General features: G+C 38.4%; 1 protein-coding gene across 1 annotated transcript in view; it reads left to right on the forward strand.

Annotated features, from left to right (window-relative positions):
• Positions 1 to 17529, forward strand: part of NRXN3 (neurexin 3) — a 1027951-nt gene that overhangs the window by 433916 nt on the left and 576506 nt on the right. The window lies entirely within an intron of this gene.

Below are 17529 nucleotides of genomic sequence, written 5' to 3' on the forward strand. Positions count from 1 at the left end.
GTATGAAGCAGCTCCTTTTGCTTAAACATTTTTTTTCTCTTTTTCATCAATAATTCCACTTTTCAAGAGGTCTCTTTCTGCTAGTAATTTTCTTTGGGAAGTGAGCCAATTGCCTTCAAGTCCTAAAAGGAGTACTGTCATATAAGTGTCAAAAACATTAAGTTTGAGTTTTCATTATAGCGTGGCTGTCCTTTTGGATTTGGGACTCGATGTGAAAGTGTTCTGCGTGGAAAAGTGATAATTCCTTTTTATAGTTTTCTTGAGCATTTTAGCATCTGCAGTATAATATTTTAGTCCATTCTGGATGCAGTTCTGTACCAGACAGAAGATAAACTGCAAGACCTAGAAGACCGAGTGTTGAAGACTGTCTGGAAAGCTTGATAGAGAAGATCAGAAGAGCTGTACTAGAAATCTTGAATTTATTAGAAGATATAGGAAAATGTTTAAAAGACATGGACATGCAGGTATTAGTGGAACATGTACTCTGGACTACTTAACTAGACAGCTGTTGCATGGCTTCTTGCAACTGTTTGACTAGACTCAATTACCTGTCATTCCCTTGCAGTCTAGTGTTCCTTGGAGTGAAATCTGTCACATAATTGCTGCCCCAAGTGTGGCACAGTGCCACAACAGGTGTTCAACTTAGAGGAGAGTGTGGAGAATATAAAGGTGTAAATGATGGTAATGGGATGACAGTGTATGATAAAAGAGATTAGAGTGAGCATCAGGCAGCTTTTTTTGTTTTTCTTTGGAGGTTTTTTTTGTTTGTTTGTTTGTTTTTTTCCTGCAAGTGATGGAATTGCACTGTTTTATCTCTTCCTGAGTTAGATTTGGCAGAACCCAAGAGAGAATGTTTTGGTCTCTCTAATCTTACAAAAGGGTGGTCAGGGGGACTGGGAAATTATCTCCTTACCAAATTTTGCAAAAGATTAAGTTGGGGTAAAAGATTGATATTGATAAATTATTTCTCTCTACTGAGAGTGGATACATTTAACCCGGTATTTTCCCATCTACACGGGGAGCTTGTAAACAGCTTTTACTGTGTTAGATTCGTATTACCTTACAGGATGCAGTTACCTTGTCTTGCATGTAAGACTCTGCTGTGGCCATCCTCTCTCCCCTGCCTTCTGCCATAGACTGGGTAGAATAGTAAAGGAGATAACAGTTGCATTTTCAGCATCTGTGGGAATAAACAGATAATTGCCACAGGTTATTTCCAATATAATTTTGAAAGGCACAATGTACTTAAATATCAGTCTTGATGCTAGAAGCACTGGTTTGCTGGAAAGGAAAACAATCTTGTAAAATCCTTTCTTAAGCTGGCCAGATCAAGTGGTTTAAGAAAAAAATTTCAGAGAGATATAATGTTGTTCCATCTATTCCTAAATTGTATATGCAGAGCAAGAAAGTTGATGATAAGGGTGTGAAGCAGACATTGATAGTTGTAGAGATTTGTGTACCTCAGTGTCCTTGATTGGTCATTTTTGATGTAGTCTTCTGTGTTTGTTTGCCATTTTAAAACCTTATTCTCCAGATTTTCCAATGAAGATGCTTTAGAAAAAAAATTCAGTTCACTAAAAGTTAAAGGTAAAACTTATAGACCAAATGAATTTACTATTGTACCTGTGGACTTCAGGATTTCTTAAATTCTCTCCTTATTTCTTCCTTCTCTTCCCAAAACCCATTAAATTTGGATCAGGACTAATCTTTTTTTTTTTTTTTTTTTTTTGTAGTTCAGCATTGTAAATTATGCTAGTCCTAGTCCTGGAATTACTTCCGGAATTATAAACTATTCGGGTATTTCACTATTGTGCAGTCATGTGTAGAGTAGAATTCACTTGCAATTATTTGTGTGATTCTCAGTTAGGTCACTCATGTCAGCAGAAGCAAAAGAAAACTCTTAAAAAAAAAAAAAAAAGACTGGAAGCAGACATTTAAGTCTTTCAAATGTAACTGTCAAGTCCAGGTTATGGTCAGAATGCCAATATTAAAACCCAAACTTCTGCAGGAACAATTTCACTGCAGTCAAATTTTGCTTCAAGTCCTTTTGGCTGGATGAGAGTGTATGCAGTGAAGATGACAGGCTGCTAAAAGAAAGTCTGCATAGCATCTCAAAATGCAAGATCTTAGCTGATGTGATAACTTAAAATGGCCTGATTTCAGGAAGAGTAGCACTCTTCTAGTATCTTCTAATAAGGTGACTTAAACTTTGGATGCTGAACACTCTTCTGAATTAAAATCAGTTTATTTGTTAAACTTCAAGCACCATGATATTGCAACTCCTCTTCAGTAATGTGGTAGCAGTTCATTTAATTGTTAGTTTTATGTTAATTTCATAGTGGTCCCACAGCATGACTTATTATTTATTTCTGTCTCCTAAAGTGCAATCCAATTTATATTGTTATTATTTTAGCTCTGTGTATAATAACTCAATACTCTAAAGGAAGCCTCTGAATGCTTTGTCTTAATGCAATATTTACCAGTGAAGTAAATTAAGCAAGGAAGCATGCTGTTTGTTCTTCATAATTTATTTAATAATTTATTTACTCTGTGTTGTGGTAGGTCCACTCTTTCTGAAGTTTCATTCAATATGTCTTCTATGTGCCAAATAGGTATACATATAAAAAAATAATAGTGTGTTATGAAAAACGCGTTGCTATTTTGTCAAAATAATTTTTGTTGCATAGATCTTTGTGGCCCAAGAAGTCACTACTTCTATCTTTCCATTGGAGAAACCAGTAGAATCTGCAATGGACAACAGTAAGAGGTCAGTGGAGGACTTCTGGGTCTGGGTAAGATATTTCCTGCTTGCTCCTCTGGGGCATTGCACTATAGTGACAGGACTTGCTGTGTCAGTTCATCGTCTTTACAAGAGAGTTAATGACCCAAATTAATCCTGGATGCAACTCCACTGAAATTACTCAGATCTTGATTCCAACTCTGATGTGGTATTTCTACTTAGCCTGCTGTGAAGAGGCATACTGCATTTCAGCAGGACTCTGTAAAATGAATTAAGTTCTGCATGTGGAGCACAGAAGATGGATTCATGACTGGCTAGTTTGTAGAAGAAACTGTGTGTGCTTATTTGCTTTAGAAAAAACAGGACACCATAGTAGTTTTTATATTTTTATAAACTTTCCCAGAATTTTATTAGATTCTATTTTTAGTAGGATGGTTCTGCAGTGAAACAAACTGGGTTCTTGGTAATTTAAGGGTCTTTTTAATCTGGCACTTTTGTGACTGAAAGTGATGCCTAGGAATATAAGTATGCCCGTGTACAATTTGTGCATAAATATCCAAGTATATAAATCCCCGTATGAGATGTTAAATCCAGCAGTTAATATAGGATTATAACTGCAAGTTAGTCTTCTCAGTACATGCCTTTCATTTCTCACTCCAATAAAAATGTACACACGTTCACGGTAGCACGCATTGATTATTTGTTCGTTCTTTGGCTACTCTCGTACGTGTGACAAGGTTACAGAGATTTGGCTATGCTTGTACATGTTATGTGAACGGGAGGCTGGTACATGAATCTGAGAGCTGATCGAACGTTCAGCTGTGCTTTGTGGAGCTGCCTAGAAATGCCCAGGGTGCTGCTTGCCATCCTTTCCTTTGGTGTTCTGCACTCTGAAACGTTATTTTCATTTTCTTCTGAAGAACAGCAGGACGTTTCTTGCAAATGCTGTTTTCAGCATGGAGGCCGGTAGTTTGTTGTTCTTCATCTTTGTGCTTTAAAAAAACCATTTCCTACCTCTGTGTGTTTTCCTCTTCAGATACCATGTTTGGACTACATATCTAGCAAAGCATTTATTTTTAGTTATTCAATTGGCTTCTTTATTCCCAAGGGTCTTTTCAAATGACATAGTCTTTCTTTCCTGTCACCTATTTTGTATCTGTGTCTTTCTACCTTAAAGCCTATCCTTATTGTTTCCTACAATGATTGTTCTTGCTGTGGACATGCTCTCCTGTTTTACTTTCATATGTCATTCTACACCACTTTTCAGTATATCTTCTCTTCTTTTACCTGCCCATCTGCTAACTTCTTGTGCCTGTCTTGGTTTCCAGCTTCTCATCTGTCTTCGAGACTGCCTTTACCTTTTCAAATTATTTCAGCGTATGAGTCTTTGGTACTGGGAGGTGTTCTAACCAGGCCATGATGTATAGGCAGAAATAGTAGTGCTAGTTCTTCCAAGAGACAAGATAAGGGGATTATGAATAATTTAATTTGGAAGACATCTTGAGTCATTTATTCTGGAATGTTATGCAAAGCAGGTTTGATTAGGTCGGTTTGCAGGGCCTTGGCCAGTGAAGTTTTGAATATTACTAAAAATCTCACTGACGAGATTTCTACCCGTAGACACACAAAATTTCTCTGTATTGACAACCTTCCTGTTGGATGCTATGGCGTTAGAGATCAAATGTTATAAGCAAGGAGCTTTACAAGAAGTGGCAGAGCCTTGCAAGCAGAATCCTCCACAGCATTCAAATGGTTACCTGTGGTATTGGAGATAAGCAGCTGAGAAAACATGCCTTGCAGCTCCAGTAAAATTAATGCAAATTTGCTTTCTCATGGAGACCTCATCACACTTATACAATGGTTATGCAAGTACCTTGCTATTGCTAACAAAAAAATCTAATCAAAGCAGAATATAATAGCAAAATATAAGATTAAATTAAGAGATCTGGATGCAAACTTCATGTAAAAATGATGGAAAGATGCTGGGAGCTGTCAAGAAGAATATTTTGTGGTGGGGTTGGCAGTCATAGACAGTACTAGAACCAAGCCTTTTGGAAGCTGTGTGCTTTAGCTGTTCTGTGAGGAAGTCTATGATAATAGCATGCATTACTGCCCTCATGTTTGTTGGAATTAAACATAGCATAGACATGCTCTTCTCTTCTAAAACCACATAACATTATTAGGGTACGCATGGCAGAAGTATGAAAAGGTATCGTATACGTCATGGTTTAATGCAGACATCAGAAGAAAAGGGCCTGAAAAAAGAAAAATTAAAGGATTGGTCTTCAGTTACTTTTCTTAGTGAAGGTACATGTTTCAGTCCTTTTTATCTCTGCAAATAAAAAGCTTAGTGAAACTGTCACTCAAATCATAAATGAGTTGCCTTTGGTACTTTTTGTGTCTTGTTTATTATGAACATTTAAAGTGAATTCTGAATTTTGGTGAGACAGTTTCAGTAGCTGCTTCTTTGCAACCTTTTCTCTGTATAGGCACTCATGGAATGATTGCTTGACTTGTCCAAATTGCAAGCATTTTTCATGATTAGTGATTTTACTGAATCCCCGAATAATACGTTGATAAGTATATTTAGTTAATGTGAACTATGGACAATAATGCCTGACCATATGCCTCAGTTTTACCCGACTTATTTGCTCTACTTTAATGAATTTCTTAACATACAATTCACTTTATGCAAAGCATCAAAATCACCTTTAGTATATGAGCCTTGATTGTAATCTGCATTTTATTTAAACCTTGACTTTGTGTTGGTATAGTGGTCAAAAGTGGCTTTCATTCCTGTGTCCTGACAAAATTAAGTGCTGAGCAAAGGGAATTTGCTTGTCTTAGCAACTTGATCAGGCTGGCTGAAGGAAAGCTATTTTCTTAATGGATGAAGTTGGCTGTTCAAAACCGTTTCTTCAGCTTGCAGTTTAACAGTTGCTCCTGGCTATCCATGTAGTGACAAAAATAAATCACCAATGTTTGGTCAAAAAGTTGAAGCCTTTCTATTTGCTCTGGGTTACTTCAGCTGCAACTCACAGTTACATGGGAGTGTGTAATCTTGAAACATCTGCAGATGTTAGAACTTGGCTCTTCAAGATTATATCTCTTATATTAGGACATTGTGGCAGCTGATCACAGTGGAGGTGCCTGATGTATTTCTGGGTTTGAATGCAAGGGATTTGGGGATACAGGATCTTTTTAGCAATTGAGGGTTCATTTTGTGTTCTTTCTCTTTGTTATACCATTAATTTCTGAGCCTTTTTGACTAGGGGATCCATCTTGCCTAACTTACTCTGAATGCAGGCTTTCTCCTGGTAGAGATGAAAGGCATTTCGTGTGATAGCAGAAGACTAAATTTTCTAGCTGATTGCGAAGTTCAAATACAAGTTTATATTGTACATGGGGTTTTTTTCCTCGTGAATTTTTAAACTGTTAATGTATACAAGATGTTGGGGCTGTGTTCACTGCTGAGCCACTACTTGTAATTTTTGTCAGGAAAAGCTTCCATTGTCTGTAGAGGCTGATCCAAGTCTGGCTGTCTGACTAAAGCTCTAGTTAATGTGTGAAGAAGGCTTAATTAGAAGAATTGGAAACAAGGGAGTATCAGCTATGTTGAGTCCTATTTGCCACCAGCTCACTTACGTTGCTTTTTAGTTTAGGCTGTTCTTGTGATTACTTTCCTATTAACTTTTTCCTATCTGCTGCTAGGATCCCTAGCTAATTTACTCTTTCCTGATGAGATTGCCACTCATGAATCATGAGGATACTCTAGCTGGGATTATTTTAGTTCCAGCAATATGCAAGCTGAGAACAAACTGGCTTTTGCAGATCTCCATGGCCTCCCCAGAGTTTCATGTATGTACTGAGCTTGTTAGCACCATTGTAAGTAGTTATTTCCCTGGTCATGCTTTCTTAGCATGGTAAAACTTGTGATTCCTCCTGAATCTTGCAGAAGGATCAGAGACGCAACTCCTAGAAATGAAAGTGACACAGAGGCAATGTGAGAAACCATTCGCTCCCTGTTTTACCCAGTGACTCTCAGAGATTAGAGAAGAAGCTGAGAAATAATGAATTCAGGTCAATTAACTCTGAAGAATGTACTGGAACCCCCCAACATGTTGCTGTAATGTAGGAAAAAAATGTTAACCTGTGATATCGGTGGTGGCAGTGTAGTATAAGGTGTCATCTGGAACTACCTTTGCGTATTTGTTGAGTTTTGCAAGTTTGAATACATTTTGAATGTAGGACTCATGCAGTCTATCTGTAATGTTGAGGTTTTTCCCTCTGAGCCTTTAGAAATACATTCCCGACCCCCCCATGCCTCCCTTATTGTTTGATGCATTGAATTCTTTTGAGGGCATAAGTGAGTGGAGGAAGTGGAGAGAAAATTTTGAACGAATTTGAAATAAGGTAATTGACAGTTTCTGATAATCAATTAAATTGGAATATAATTGATCATGATTAATGTCATTCCATTGATATACCATGATATAATGTCATATCCATTGATAGTTAGGATGCTATTTAAACTGTTCAAGTAGCTAATGTCCAGCTGATTCATATTCTGTGCAGGATTGGCTTAGTGTCCATGGAAGGAAAGATTCTGATCCCTATAATGTTTCCAGGGTATTCCATTGTCCTAGTTATTGTCTGCATTTCTTTTCAATAAATTCTGGAACTGTTTTTGCACCTTAAGAGTCCCTATGATTAAGTTTCACAGATAGCTCAATTGTTATGAATACATATATTGCTCCCAAATATTTCAATTTTTAAAAGGTTTATAAGGAATTACAGCTTCTGAGCCTTTCCAATCTGTAGTAATCCACTGAGATGCTTTACCACTTGGGTCTCTGTCATTTATGAATGAGAGACTGTCTGGTGGGACTGTTCACTATATTCTGATCAGCTGTGGTTCTGTTGCACATGCAGTGTGTTGCCTGTATGTACATAAGATATACTGTGAATAGAGAAAAAGGGGGTGGTAGAGAAACTTCAGGATCAGCACACAGGGAAAGTTAACTTTATTTTTTGCTTTGCATCTCCCCATGATGCATTCCCATTCACATACTTGCTTTGCTTCAGCATGATGGCTAGCAGAAACCTTCTTTGTATTGATGAAAAACAGACTGAACCCAGCCTTATGCTACAATTTCACCCCAGATAACAATGCCAAAAGGTGTTAGACTGTTGGGATTCAAGAGGACTTTCTGCGAGAGAATGGCCATGTGAGCAATCCTGTGTGAGAACAAGACTGATAGCCTCAGCCTGAGCAAGAATGTGATAAGGACGTAACCCTGAATGGGGGGGGGAGAAACTCGACGAGACAAACAACCCCGGGAAAGGGTTGGGATGGAAGAGGAAGTTACACAAGGCAGAAAGCCTGGCAAGGCTGATGTGGCACTTTTTATCCAATTGTAGGAAGGTTTAAAGCGCGGGCTAAGTTAACTGTCCAATCTTGAGGACTTGTACTGCGTGTTACTTGCGTATGTGGGAGAACATTATAAAAGGGCTTTCTTAGTTGTAATAAACGGGCATTGCTTGATCACATTGGTCATGTGCGTGCTCATCTCTCCTGCATTAGACCTATTCAGAGTGTTAGTTTTAGCTGTAGTTCTTGTCTCATGAAATGGGATGTTAACCAAATATATAAGGGACAAGTATAGCACAGGGGTCTGGCCTAAAGCCAGAGAAGTGATTGTGTAGCATTAGTGTCAATCTTGCAGCTAGAAAAAATAATCTTTCCTTGAGTGCAAGTAAATTCTAGGTATAACAAAATAAATGCCTCCTATCTTAGCTGTGGTCTCATGCACAAATCCTGTTATGTTAATAAGGGGTTTGACACTGTCAGGAAGGAAATTGAAAACTGGCACAAAGCAAGCCTTGGTAAGGAGGTTTAGATATTTCCCTGCACAGTCTTGCAATTTGACTTTACAAGTAGTTCCCAGTATTTTCTGGAGGTGAGATTTGTACAGGAGAAATGTGTCTTCACACTTTGTCTTTCAGAGGAAATCTGTCCGTTCACGTGCATGTTTCTCTGTGTGTGTGGGCTTATGGAGAAATGGTGGTGTCCAGGGTTCCTCCTGTTGTGAGAGGCCCTGTGGATTACAGTATTCATGTTTAAGAAGTGTGATGAGGGAGGGCTTGTGCTGAATCACTGCTGTGATGAGAGGCACCCGGAGAGAATGTTGGTGACTTAGAATGATTACTTGTTCACGGGAGACTTACTTCCTTCATGTTACTCTGTGGTATGGTGCCAGTGATCGGGCTGTTTCAGCCATCTCTGCAATGAACACAGATGAGGGGCATAGGAATTATTTCTGACAAATCTGTCAGTATGAAGGCCAAAAGAATTAAGGTCACTTTGGTAAGGCCAGTGATCCCTGTTTCTTTAAGGACCATTACTGTAAACATCCGTACCATTTTAAGAATACATTCAGAAAGAATAACTTAAATGGAAAAGACAGCCATCTCTAGTGTGTTGCAGAATGTCACTGCTCATTGTACAAAAGAGCTGCTGGTCAGCTGAAGCTCACAGACCCGAAGTTAAGCAGGACCAGTCTTTCTGGGTGATGATATGGACTTGGTGGTGGTTTTGATGTCTGGTGCTAAGAATATTTTTATGTATGTTGGTCAGAAGGTTAGCTAAGTAAATATTGGTAAATAGGCACATTAGTACTCTGGTTTTGCCTGAAGTATATAATTTTATATGTGTTTTTTCTGAATAGAAGTTTTTCTCACAAATATTTTGTATTTTTTCAGCAGTAGGATTGCTGAAAGCAGCTGCCAAGTAGATCTAGACTGTGTTGTAATTTGAACAGTTTATTAGCTGAAAAGTGCAGATTTATGTTGACTGCATCTATTTGTGAATTTAGTTTGAACTTGTTAAGTGTTTATGAAAAAGAAAATGGCAAACATAAAAATATTATGACATTTAATATAAAAATACTTTGACTTTTACTTTTTAACAATATCTCTGTATAATTTATTCTAAATTTCTCTCTTTTTCCAGTCAGTGAAAACAAAAACTTCTGGTTACTAGCGAAACAAAATATTTTCATAGAACAATTTAGGTTGGAAAGGGGTCTCTGGAAGTCTGCAGTCCAACTTGTTTTTCAAAACAGGACCAGCTTTTTAAAATTTTTCTTCCTTGTCATTTTTTGGGTCACTTCAGACCTTCTACAGTTGCAACCTTTCAAAAGTGATTGAAGGTGTTCTTGTATGAACAGTGACTGGCTTCTCCATACATTTGGATGCAGCCTTTCTGGTCCCATGAATTTATATATGTTAGAAATTTTGGAGGCTTGAGAGCAAGCCTTGCCATTGAATACCACAGCAAAGGCAGCATTGACTGAGTACTTCAGCTCTTTTCAGCTTTGAATTTCAAAAACTCTATGAAGAATTGTTTCTGGGTTGTTTTTTGGAGGGTAAGATTTGGTCAAAAAAAAAAAAGGGAAATTTTCAGATTGGCCTGAAGTGATTTTATTTTCTTTCCTCTGTTTCCAGTTTATTCACTGAATAAAAAAGCCTCCTGTTCTTTGTATTCTTCAGATGCCAAGTATGATCCATGCTCTGGCAGTACCTCTCTGGTCCAATTCTTGTTCTGCACACATTTGTGTATAGTATAAGTATTCACCTTAATGTCATAATCTGGTATAGAGAGTATTATGTTCTGTCAGCTAGCATTATTGAGTAGATAATCAGATGTGACTTATGGAAAGGGAAATTCACAGAAAAGGTGCATTTTCACATTCCATTTGTTTATATGCTGAAGGAGTATTTCTTTGTTGGTGAGAGAGCAGATGTTTTGTGCATAATTTTTGACTATGTGGCTATTGCTTAGTTGACTATAAACGTAAGAGACTAAATTTGCTCATCCAGATGGTTGTCCTAGATTGGTGTTCTGATACAAATAGTCTTTTTATTGTTCTTTGCATGAAACCCATGTGCCTGCATTTGACACATCATTAAAAGTCAGCTTCAGTATAAAACTAGACACTGTTTTGCTTTGTGGTGCTAGTGATGTTGAATGAGAAATTAGAAACCCTTTAATTTCAACTCTTCACAGTAGTACTTGGCGCTTCTTTTACTCTCTACCTGCTTGAAATTATTACAGTGACATTAAGTGATATTGAAAGTGACCCAGTTGCCTGCAGGCTTGTAGAAATGGCTTGGTTTATAGGTAAAGCTTCATTTCCCTATTTGATATTGAATATTCTTTGCATTGTACAGATGTTGAGCAACTTTAAAACCAGACTTGGGCGTGAATGAAAATGGTGCTTTCTATAAAATTGAAGGAGAACTATAGCAGAGATCTGTCATTTATTGAAACTTTGAATTTATGTACCTTTCTTTCTGGTTTTCCAAAGTGATGTGCTTTATATAGTTCCTGTTCAGCACCTCTGAAAATCAAGCTGCCATCAACTTCACGCGGACTGCATTTATTGAAACTTGACTGCTCTTGGGTTGGGACTCAGTTTCAGCAGTGAAAAAGCCAGAGCTCAACCTAATTCTTTCTCTTCCACCCCCGCTCCCCTCCCCCCCCCCCCAAAAAAAAAAAAAAAAGAAACCCCCATCCAAACAACAGAGCAGAAACCCAGTGCCCCTTTATAGCCCGAGGGAGGGGTTTGGCCGGGCTGGGGCAGAGCCGCTGGCAGGCGGCGTCGCTAGAGGGCGCCGGGGCGGGGCGCAGGGCGGGGCCTTTCTGTCCAGCAGCGCTGGGGTGCGGCGCGGGGGCGCGAGTTCGAATGGTAACGCGTGAGGTGGTCAGAAGGCACGGGGTTGGGGCTCTTGCTGGTTTGGGGCTGTTTGTTGTTGGAAGAGCAGTGAGGGGGGCTTGATTTCAGACTTGTGCCCTTTGCTATTTTCATTCCCTCTCACCTTTTGCTACGGGCCAGGTGGGTGGTGGGAAGATGTCAAAACCAATACAGTCCTCTAGGCACTGAGGTGCTTTGCTAGTCTATGTCACCAGTAAGGAAATTGGAGAGAATTAGATGTTAAAACTCAAGCAGTGAGAAGAGCAGATAGATCTGAAGCATGCAGATTCACAAATACTATACTGTATTTTTCTAAATGTTCTTTCATGTTAAAAGTACATTTAGCCATTCAATGATAAACACTAGCTGGGGAAAATTTCTTGGCCTTCTGTTTCATATAGGTCATCCAGCTCGTCCTCAAGACTGTTGGTTGGAAATGCTGTACTTGATACAAGCTCACAAACCAGTGAGAGGGAGTAGTTTAGGAACCAGTATCTAAAGCATATAAAAAAAAAGAAAAAAACAAACAACCAAAACCACAAAAAAGCCACCAAACACGAAAAACCCAAAATTGACCCATGGTCCCATAAGAGTGTTAAACAGTGGTTTGTTTTAGAAGACCCTGGTGAGACCAGACTAATATGATACTTGCAGAGGAAAGTATTTATTTCTATAAAAACCTGACTCTTGAAGAACCAGTACTTTCAAGATTTGGGAACAAGAACCTTCTGAAGCCTAATCCTCATTCCCCAGGCTTGGCTATTGCCTTGAGTTATCAGTCTAACCCTTCCCCAAGTAAATAATGTTCTTGAGGCTGCGATGAACTAAGTGATAGCATTTGTTTTTCCTGACTGATTCTGCAATGGGATTGCAAATGTTAATGAATCATCCTAAAGTGCCTTATCCTTTTTTATTTAAAAACAAAACAAAAAACCCAACACACCCTCCAACCAAAACCCCTTCTTGAGGGGAGTGCTTATTGCCCTTGAAATCAAAGGAACTGTATAGAGCATAAGACTCTTTCCCTGTATAGCAGTCTCGATCATCTGTATCATGGCTGGTGTTAGCGCTCTGGTGCTGTGACCTGGGAATCTCTTCTCTTCAGCTGATAGACACTTGGGACTTTGATGATCTCTTATAGTTTCTGTGGTATTAATCTTGCACTAATTTTAGAATCTATAGATCCACATTTTAAAGGGAATCTGTAAATATTCTGCTGCTTTGATGGTTTTTAAATAATATATTTGCTGATGGTATGAAATGTATAAACATTAGTGGTGTTACAGCATTTGTTCAGTATAGGATCTGAATGCTTTCTAAACATGCATGGATTATTTCTCATAGTGCTCTTGTGAACAATAGACATGAGAGAAATACTGGTTAGCTCAACATTGCAGGACACCAGCTGTTCACCATCTAGAAATAAAGACATTGTAGGGAAAAAATACATAGGGAGAGAGGTGGGTATAATCTACCCACCCCTGTAACAACCACTCCCTCCACTAACAGACAACCGGAGAAGGAAATAAAGAGGCTGTGAGGGTTTTGTGTTGTTTTGTGTGTCTTCTAAAAGGCAACACAGAAGTAACATTTTTCTCAGAGCAAGAGCATGTCTTGCCAAACTTGCAATGGAAAATGAAGTATGCTTGTCACTAAGCATTCAGCAGGAAATTAAACTGCTAGAGAGATGTTTGTGACCAGCTTATGCCATTAATCAAGTTCTACTGTTTTTACAACTTGCCAGAGGCCAACATACACTGTTGCTTGATAGTCAAACAACCTTATTGCTTAAATGTCTCTGGAACAGCTTGAACTAATATGTAATCCCAATACAAATAGATTTTTTTTTCTTTAGAAACTTCACAGTTCTTGCTACTCCTACTATTTTAAATGTGGTGTGTAAGAATGATAACCCTTGTAACCAAGATGGCTGATCACAGGCATCAATTTTTCTTGGGAGCTGTAAAGCGACCACTTTGCTTTACACTGGTAAAGTCACCACAATGGCTTTCCATTTTCTTTTGCTCCTGGTCTGTGGCTGTTTTAGGATGATTCTTTCCAATTAATTCTCTGGTGTAATTCTATATAATTTGAGTGATACTAGAACTAATGTGGAGGGTTTGTATAAAGGCATATGAAATTGAGTGACTTGGCAGGTATGTTTGAGAAGAGGGATGACATCAGTTTGGATAGCAGAGACTGTTTGTCATTGAGAGCTCTGGGAGCACAGAGAGGTATGGATATGTTTAAAGCCGTGTGTTTAGCTTTATCATTCTCTCCCTTTCTTCTCCCAGGGCATTTTTTCCTTTATGTGCTCCTTAGCTGACATGAAAACTGTGACTTTAAAATCTAAATTTCAAAGGAGTTCTCAATATTTGCTTCAGATGTCATCTTTATCTGTAAATCCTCAACTATCTTTAAGTCTGCACTGTTGATCTCTCAGCTTTCCAGAAGCAGATGATCCTTCCTTGATAGCTTCATAAACTGAATAAGGAGTCCCTTGCATGTAGGTCTACATACCACTTGTCATCATTCTCTTCTGGGTTTCTTGGTTCAGGTAACAGGAACCGGTGTGTGCTACCAGTAGAATGGAGATCGATGGTGTCTGTAAAGCATCTGAGGAGGATTTTCATTGGTGGATACAGACCCTGTTGCTATGACTAGATGGGTTTCTGCTAGCAGGGTCCCAGTTATTTTGGGACTATGCAAATGGACTGCTGAGAGGCTTTTGAAAATAGAAGGGTTAAGTGGCATAAATAAATTATTTGCAGCTAGACTTCTAACCAGCTTTGTGGCTGTTGGAGGTGTCTTAATCTTTAAAGTTAGTAGTCAGTGCAGATCTGGCTTCCAAATTCCAATCAGGTTTTATCCAGCTTTGCCAAGTTTGCTAAAGGGAAAGGAAAACACTTATTCAAGAGGGACCAAGCATTTGCTGTGATGCTTTGGGCAACACAACTTTGTCTTAGTTTCTGCTTCATAAAATGTGGTCAACAGTATTCCCCAACCTTATTTTGAAGATGCATTAGCACTGTAGTGTCCTGGAAAAATGAGGAATTCTGTAAACGCTGAGATATAAGGGAAAAGCTTAGAGGAAGGTGACCAAATAGAAGGGTTAAACTTACAGGTCAAGAGGAGAAAGGACAGGGCTGCATTTTGAGAGACTGTCCTATGTCTGTAGTCCTTGTATATGTCAATTCAGTAAAACATTTCATAAAGTTTTTTTACTGGGTCATACTTTTTATTTGGTATGTAACCTGGAAATGTGTGGCCATTACTTAATTATAGCTTACCTTAAATAGGTAAAATACATACAAATGCTCTATCAATGAAATGTCAGGACAGTATCATCTGTGTTGCCACGTGGTCACTATCTTGTATTAACCATTGCTATTTAAGGAACCAGAGAATAGTCAATGACTCTTCAAAAGTTGGCAGCTAAGGTCTATTCTATTTCATGTGAAAGACACCTCTTTGAAATGGTTAAGCTTTTAAATGCATTTAACATTAAACACTCTAGTCTGAGCTAATGATCCCTCAGCTTTCCAGAAGCATTTGCTCCTGCCTTGATAGCTCCTTAAGCAAAGTAAAGAGACTCTTGCACATAGGTCCAAATACCACTTACCAGGCTTCTCAGAGTTTCTCAGTTCAGGCAAAGGAAACCAACGTGCATTACCAGTTATGCAGTTTACCAGTAATGTCTGAAACTACAGGGTCTCTGCTTGCAAATTTTGTTTGCTGTTTGTATTTGTTAATAGTATGATTTATATGCATGTGACATTCTCGCTCCCAGTACACATGGGGTTCTCGCTAGACTTATAAATACTGTCTTGTATGCAATGGGAGGATTTAAACTACTCAGCTGGCACCATAGATCGAAGAGAGTGGCAAACACCAGAATGGAGGTAGCATCGCAAAAAGAACTAAACTTCAAGAGTATATGCAATGTTTTTCACTACCTGCAGAAGACTGGAATCTTGCTGGTTTTGCAGTCATAGTTCGACATAATTTCTGTGATGCAAACTGTTACGCTCTTAGAGGGAGGTTGAAGTTAGTTCACATGATAGTCCTAGCAACCATGGAGATAATTCTGTGTGCGTTTGTAACACCTCAGGCACTCAGGTGACGCAAGGGAAAGGTACCTTAAATGTGAGAGAAATTTAGGTTCTCTGAATGTGTGATGCCTCTTGTCTTTGCCCTTGGTATCTGAATAAAGAAGTGTTGGTAGCAGCACTGTCTTCTGTTCTTACACTGTGCTGTTAGTGAGGATTGTGCAGTGTGCCCTAAACAAGTTTGTTTTGTCTGTTTTTTTAATGCAATATTTGGGACTGGAGTTTTAAAGATCTGGATTTTTCTTCCTACTCAACTGTCTAACTGTCAAATGTGTCTTTAAGAAGAGGAGTCATTTCTTTGCCATTGTTTTCTGTGTTCTGAAAGAGGGGGACAAAAGTGCTATCCTGTTCTTAGAAAGTAGCCTCTGATCCTTTCCTGAAAGACACACATCTGCAGTTACTGTAAAGTACTGTATTACCACTTCTCAATTGATTTGTCTTGCTTTCTGATCTCATGGCTTTTCAGACTTAGATGAGAAGTAGCTGCTTTAATGCTTTTTTTTTTTTTTTTTAAAAAAAAGGCACAAACAATAATCAGATAATTCCAAAATTCAAATAATTCCTTCTAAGGAAGTAATAGAGTCAATCAGAGCATGAGAAGGCTCCCCAAATGGGATGATACAGGTTTCTCAGCCTGCTTTAATGTAGTTACTTTCTAACAAAACAGAAGCAAAGAGCTTTTGGGGGTATTTGGTTTAGACTCATACATTTGATTCAGGGTTTTTTTTTTTGCCTCTGAGGTGTAAGTAGTTTGAATCTTGTCTAGGCAGTAAGCAGTCAAATTATTTCATTGCCATTATATATGTACATGATATGGCTCACTCCAGTTGCCTTAGCCTCATCTCCAGAATCTTTTTGTCACTATCATTATGATTAATCAACTTGTTTTGTGGCATTTATGGTCAGATTTGAAACTAAACAGGAAGAGAAACTGCAGTTGTATTACTGTTAGTAGCACAGTCCATCTATGTTTCAAGTAAGATACATCGATGGAATCAGTGAGAACCCATTTGGATTTGGTACCTGTGCTATTATATCTCCCAAAAATAAACAGAAGAATTAAATCTCTAGCTTTGTCATGCCTGCATGTCACTATGATTAGCACTGCATCACTGGAAAGCTAATAAAATGTAAAGTTGTCGTAAAATAGGATCTCTTTACCTCTTTATTACTGTTGTTGTCTGCAGAAGTCTGTGCATAACTGTTTCTGTAATAGTTGGTTTTACGTGTTATTTGAGCCATTTCTTTGGTGGCAAACTGCATCCATTGCAGGTATTTCAGGTGAACAGGTATTTCTATTAAGGGGGTGAATCTGGGTTGAAGTTCTAGATCTATTCATCAGTGAGGTCATCTTCAAAGTAAAAAGTATCAAGTGAAACTCTGGAAAGCAACACAGTACTGTAATTCCTTTGTATTTACATAAGCTGTCTAAGCCGCAACTTTAGTGAATGTGGTTGTTTCCATCTAGTGGCTGCTCTCTGTAGTCCCTGTAGTAGAAGGTGCTCCTGTGATTGCCTTGCTGCTTAGTTTACACTAAGAGTTTTCCTGAGCTTTACTCTCTGAAAATCTAGTGTGCACAAATATTTCCTTAGGCAAATTGTAGATGAGTCACAATATAGCAGCTTCTGAGTTCTTTACACCTATGCTGAAGCTATGCTGATCTTTCAGGAACAGAAATACATGGTGTTCTAGTCAATGTGTCAATGTGAAGCGTTTCATATGACAGCCCCATCCAGAAACAAAGGTTGAGCCAGTCTGACTGAAATCACTTTGAAATTAATTTAATCAGACTGTTGTAAATCTTAATTTTAAAAGCATGAATATTTGATTATTTTTTTCATACTTCCATGTCCTTTTTTGACCTCCCTGCTGGTTGTGAATATAAAATAAAATCCCTTTCCTTAAAAGTGAAAATAGCTCCCTC

Source organism: Athene noctua, chromosome 6 (assembly GCF_965140245.1).
Source record: "Athene noctua chromosome 6, bAthNoc1.hap1.1, whole genome shotgun sequence".
Lineage (NCBI taxonomy): Eukaryota > Metazoa > Chordata > Aves > Strigiformes > Strigidae > Athene > Athene noctua.